Source organism: Gekko japonicus, unplaced genomic scaffold, assembly GCF_001447785.1.
Source record: "Gekko japonicus isolate JY-2015 unplaced genomic scaffold, Gekko_japonicus_V1.1 scaffold3294, whole genome shotgun sequence".
Lineage (NCBI taxonomy): Eukaryota > Metazoa > Chordata > Lepidosauria > Squamata > Gekkonidae > Gekko > Gekko japonicus.
The window spans coordinates 141785-148329 of NW_015168142.1; the positions used below are offsets into that span (position 1 = coordinate 141785).

Consider the following 6545-nt stretch of genomic DNA (forward strand, 5'->3'; position numbering starts at 1 on the left):
TTCTCGGTGGCGGCTCCTACCTGGTGGAATGAGCTCCCGGAGATCAGGGCCCTGTGGGACCTCTTACAGTTCCGCAGGGCCTGCAAGATAGAGCTCTTCCGCCAGGCTTTTGAGTAGGAGCCGCCGCCGCCGCCACCACCACCGAGTAACTGCAGAGCAGGACCGCCGGGTTGGGCCAACTGGCCACCTGGAACATCTTGGCCCATGGCATCCCCCCTCTTTGATCCCACCGTGATATACAATAGGGAGTGAGTATTTTAGTTCCTAATGTATCCTGCAAGATGCAAGTTTTTGTTTAATTGTTTTAACTTGTCCTATTTTTATTGCACTTGGTGCCTTAACTGTTTTAATCCTGTTGTATTTTATTGCACAGTTGTGCCTATGTAAGCTGCCCTGGGCCCGCTTGCGGGGAGGGCGGCGTATAAGTGAAATAAAATAAGAAAAATAAATAAACTGATTATTTCAATCAAAAAGGGCTTTTCCTCCCTACCAGATTTGACAGGCAAGGATCCTGGGCTGCCTGTGTTTTGTTTTTTAACTCTCTTTGCCATGTAGCATGTGGCCTGCTTTCTTTTTGCCAGCCCTGTTGGCTCTGTAAGCACCTATGTGTGTGGTGGGTTCACTTGTTGCTTGTGGCACAGTGAGGTCCAGATTACACAGAGGGATTGTGAGATGCCGCTGGGATGATGGTTCTGCAGTGCAGCAGAGCGTTGGCTTTGATCAGAGGTTTTCAACCACAGTTCCGTAAAACCCAGGAGTTCTTCAAAGTTTTACGGCTTCCCCCTTCAGGTTCTTCACTTGCACCAGGCAGCCACCCCACTCCTGGAGTGGCCGAGTCCACAAGTAATGTATATGGGCCAGTCTAGTCTCATGACCCACCTTAAAATCTTCAGTGCCAAATGTTCAAATCATTGTATTTGTGAGTGGTGTAACAAAACAGGTAAAGTATGTATTTTGATTTCTTTATTCAATTTCACATTATCTTGACTAATATTCCAAGTAGAATTATGTCTTAGAATTTTGTAATTGTTAAATAATTTACTGCCAGGTTTTACTTTGTTTTAAATTTGTAGCTGAAGAAAGGAGAAGGAATATGACATTACAGGGATTCCTCAGTCCCCAATAAGGTTGAAAATGCCTGGCCCAGATAGAGCTGGAAAGGTTTGAGATGCACAAAACAGAATAAATATAACATGTGGAATGTAGCAGATTTAAAAATAGCACTTGGGAGACTGTTGCTTTCTCACCTTATGTTTTAAACTAGATCTTGCTGCTACATTTAATTCACTTCCAGTTTCAAACTATCAAAGCATCTTTCACACTTTCTGGGAATATTTAAAAAACAGAAAAATGAACAGCAATCATGAAATTCTCAGGGGGGATTATTGGTGTATAATTAAGTAATAACCATAGTAACAAGCAAATCTGTATTAACCTGACCTACTTTGAGAAATTCCATCAGCTTGTTGGGGGCAATGTCATATTATCTTTCAAACTCTCCCCAACTCTGGAAGTACAAGAAGGGCAGGGCAATTAATCCTTTGCAGAAAAGACGATAAGGAACAAGGAAACCCCTATGCCATACAGTCAGAATACATAGCCAGTTTATATATTTTATTACCAATTTACTTTGTCACACCATCACAAGTTCCACAAAAGAACTAGATTAACCCTTTCTAACAGGTTTTTTTCCTGCTAATGTATTCCCCCCTCCAAACAAACCCCACTTTCAATCTAGAATGAAATCAAGATGAACCCAAGACTTTGGGCTGCTTCTCTGTTTCTCAGTCTCTCTCTCTCTCTCTCTCAATCTCAATGTTGCTTTCATGTAGAAAATGGCATGAATCCCACATGTAAGACTGTTACATGCAAAGTATGTAAACATTCCTAGGGGCCAAGCTAAATTGCAGTAGCTATCATGTTTTTCCCCCCCAGCAAAATCTTTCCATGGCATTCCCTTCTCTCTACACATATAACGGGAAAGCATTAAGATGGAGATGCTCTATGTGACCAAAGCTTGGAGAATGTGTCCTCGCTTCCCAAGTCAGCATACTGAATAGAAATAATTTTCATAGTTACAGCTTTTTGATACGGTTATATTCCACTGAGAAAGGGGAAAGAGAGAGTGCACACACATGGCTTCCTTATAGACCCGATCAATTTATTTTTGCTACAGCTAAAATATCACCAGAAATATTAAGTGGCAAGTTGCTGATGCGCTGAACATAAACTTGGCTGTCTGTTAATAAGATTTCCATTAAATTTGCCTTCCCCTTAAGTTTTTCCAAAAATACACCTTTCTTTAAAAAATTACCAAAAGTATCAATTGCATTTTGTTGGAGTTAAAAAAACAAGGAGAAACAGGCCCTGACCTGGATAGCCCAAGCAAGCCCAATCTTGTCGGATCTTGGAAGCTAAGTAGGGCTGACTCTGGCAAATACCTGGAAGGGCGACCTCCAAGGAATACCAGAGGCAGGTCACAGAGGGAAGGCTAATCAAGCTACCTCTCTGAAAAACATCCAAGCCCCCAGTAGGGGCTGCCAGAAGTAAACCTTGACTTCCAGGCAAGCACACAAACACACACAAAACTAGGAAAAACAATATTACATCTCCTGAATATCTTGCCCTTCACCACTGTAAGAACAAATTCTGCCGGTGCAGCCCAGGGTACATCAAACAGGTGAAATTCCTTTCTTGGCCATACAGTTTATTTATTTATTTATTTATTCGGCTTTTATCCCACCTTTCCGCCGAAGCGGCTCAGGGCGGCTCACAGCATTAATAAAACCAATATACATAAAACGATCAATCCATAAAATAACTTGACATAAATACAATAAATATGAATAAAAGCAGCTCGGTATATCATTACAAGTAAACATTGACCCCCAATGTTATCTACCTATACAGAGTACATGCCTTGGTGGGTCGGCAAGGCTTGGCTGGCATACCATCACTCTCACTGATATGCCCAGCGGAAAAGCTTCGTCTTCACAGCCCTGCGAAATTGCTGGAGATCTTGCAGGGACTGGATCTCACTAGAGAAAATGCTCTAGACCTAGTTGTTGTCAGCCTGGCCTCTTTAGGGCCAGGAAGGGTCAAGCGGTATTGCGTCCCAGATCTCAGTGCTCTCTGGGAAACATACGGGGAAAGGCAGTCCCTGCTAGGTAGCATTAATTCATTCAGCCTCTGCTCCCCTCCATAAAATAGGAATACACAGGGACTTCACTCACTGTAAAGCCAACCTGACAAATGCTTGTAAGAACCCCTTTGCACATTAACACTCCAGTGCTACTCAGAAGCAAGTCCCATTCATTTCACTGTGTTTACATTGTCTAAGCAAACTAAAGTCAGAATTACAGCCTAAAAGTACAAATTAGATTACTCATCTCCCTTATATATAAAAGCCGAATGGTGGTGGCACTTCTCTAGAACATTCCACACGCTCCAGAATTGGTTGGTGCCCTGGTGTGTCACTCAAAATCTGTCCCTATCCACTGGCTGCATTGCTTGAGTCTCACCTCCAACATTCTAAACAGTTTGCTCTTCCTCTCCCCCCCATAGACAGTCAGAACACAGAGGTTATTTGCATATGCAGCCTCATTGGCCTTTGCCTCGGAACACAGAGGTCATTTGCATATGTGACTTGATTGGCTTTTGCCTCTAACATTCTAAACAGTTTGCTGTTCTGAGGTAAAATGTGTCCAATCTCCAGGTGAGGGCTGGAGATCACTCAGAATTACAACTGCTTTCCAGATGGCAGACATCAGTTCCCCTGGAGAAAATGGTGGGCTCTGTATCCTTATATGCTGCTGAGGTGGCCCCCGTATGACAGCCAATGTTACGTAGCAGTCAGGGCTTCAGAGCACGGGAGAGGCTGCAGGTGTGTAGGGGGTGGAAAACTGAAGAGTGAGGGGGAAATAAAGGTAGGTTGATGATTGGCTGGGAAGGAGATAGGGTTGCCAACTCCAGGTGGGAAATTCCTGGAGATGTGAGGGATGGAGCCTAGAGAGGGTGAGGTTTCAGGAGGCATGGGACCTCAGACAGGTACAAAGCCACCCTCCAAACCAACCATTCCCTTCTGGGGAACCATCATTGCCAATCTCCAGGTGAGGACTGGAGATCACTCAAAATTACAACTGTTCTTTAGGTAGCAGAGATCAGTTCCTCTGGAGAAAATGGTGGACTCAGTGTCATTATACCCTGCTGAGGTCGCCACAGCAAATTGACAATGAGTGTCCAAGGCCGGGACACCTGCCCAGAGCCTCTTTCTAGAGCTCGTTGTATTTATTTCCACAACAAGCCTTTTTCCTAGTATAAGGATAATGAGATAGGCCCAACTATGAGAAAACCATCAATCTGATACTTAGGAAATTTTGTCAATCAAGGATTTTAGAGTGTGTGTGGTGACTACATGTATACATTTATATTTCACCTTTTCTTCAATTTTCAGAGACCCAGAATGGGCTACAAAACAGGTCCAGTGCATTACTGGGATTTATTTATTTTTTGCCTACACTGATCCTTACTGTCTCCTATTAAATACCACACAGTCTGTACCCCACTCTTGATTACCCTATCTGTAATAGTGGCAGGCAAAAAAAAATAGGCAGAGCAGATGTGCTGTATACTTCACAAGCACTGGCTATGCTCAAAAAATCCACCAAGTTTTTAAGGAGGGGAACCTCACACCTTCCCTATCAATGAGCAGTTTCCACTGTGACACAATTATATCCGGAATACATGAAAAGGTGAAAATTTCTGGAAAGAAAAATTAAAAGCAACCTTTCTTCTCAGGGCTCTGCAACGATACAGTCATGGTATCACTATACACCAGACAATCCAGTATGGAAAGCCTCTGAGCCTGATTCCCATAACTGATCCTGGACATCAACATACTTTGGATATTCCCCTACAGTCTGGATAGCCAGGCTATGTTAGGGCTCTTTTTTAAAAAAACAAAACCTAAAAGTAGATTTGAGCTTATTTAAAGAATTAAAATGCAAACAGTAAAAAGCGTTCCACTTACACAAGAGAAAAAAACATGGTCTTCAATATATTTTTAAAAATCCAAAATGCATTTCACTTGACACTTCACACAATATCTTCCAAACAGAAGAGTACATTTTCCCTTAGTCTTAGAAGTTAATTTTATGAAGAAAATCAGCATTCTAAACCAATAAAGAAATCTGTTTCGAGTTCTGCCTGAAGGCAGCTGCATCAGCACAAAGGTATTTCACACTAAACATACATGGGTTGCTCTGGCAGCCTTCTGCTAAATATCCTCTATAATACCAGGGACCTCAAAGGTCTGAAAAGTCCTCCCCTCCCACCCCTTTTGTAAAGTTCCTCTCAAGCCTACAAAACTGTCAGCTAAGGATGGTTCTCTTTTCCCTATGATGACACACACCCCCAAGCCCTCCTCACCTGCTCCGAAGAAGCTGAGCACTGCTGGGGCTAATTCCTGTGCAACAGAGAAAAGCACTTGCAGTGAATGCAGCAGTTCAGGCAGTGACTTTAGGTGAAGGACAAAATACCAGGCCACCTGTTTGCGATGCTTTCCAGTCCCATACTGCTTACGCTCTGTGTGTGTGTGTGTGTGTCCCTTTGGGCCTTCCACAGGGAGTCACAGCCAGGTCTGTTCCTTGGATCACAGGGGAATGGAACACCCCCACACTTCCGCAAAAAAAAAAAAGAGTCATTTGAAGTTTTCTTAAGGTGGAACTTAAAACATAAGCATTCATCATTAGCCACTTCCCAAATCTCTTTCATCAAAACCTTTTCCTTATCAGATAAAGGGATTTCTCCAATATGGTCAGGAATCAACTATGTGTTATACCTTCAAATTGTCCCTTCCCACACTTCATAATCAAGTAAAAAAAAAACAGAGCCCTTGGATTTTTGTACTTTTAAAGCACATTGCAGTCATTTCAGTTTATCCTCCACAGAGTCCATTTATTTTTATTTTTATTTAAAAGCTTCAGAATTTTAGACCTTATAAAATCCCCCACCACCACAAGATTCAGATCTTTGGTGGGTATCTCCTCCAATTGGTGTGTGTGAGTGTATGTGGACCTTAGCTACACCAATGCTTTCTTTTGTCCACTTTTTACACCTTTCTGATCCAATTTATGCAGTCACATTTTCCTGAAGCTGTGAGTGAGTACAAAGTACAAGTTACCGTTCAGATGCCTTACAAAAGCACAGCCAATAATTACGCAACACAGCAACAAAAATTGGAGGATGTAGACAATGCATTTGCAGAGCTCATGGCTGTCAGAATCACACAAACACAGGGTGCTGTATGGAGCTCCATTCCACCATTGTGAGGATTTAGATGAGTCACACCAGCAGGCAACTCTGAGCCAACCCTATAGTGCCACAGGAGACCAGTTGACTTGTAATCTACCATAACAGCTAATTACAGAATGGGGGCAAGCTTTGAGCAAGCTCATGACTGCCAGGGGCTTCTAGTCTAATTTTGCTCCTCCCTGCCCACCCAATTCCAGCTTGCATCACAGAGACTCCTATCCTGGGGAGATTTC

General features: G+C 42.8%; 1 protein-coding gene across 1 annotated transcript in view; it reads right to left on the reverse strand.

Moving 5' to 3' along the window:
- The window catches only part of ACOT11 (acyl-CoA thioesterase 11), a 100741-nt gene extending 95115 nt beyond the window's left edge, over positions 1 to 5626 (reverse strand). Inside the window, exon 1 of the mRNA XM_015414939.1 lies at positions 5428 to 5626. The gene's annotated coding sequence lies outside the window, so the exon portion shown is untranslated. The remainder of the gene's footprint in view (positions 1 to 5427) is intronic.
- Between the last annotated feature and the right edge of the window lie 919 nt (positions 5627 to 6545).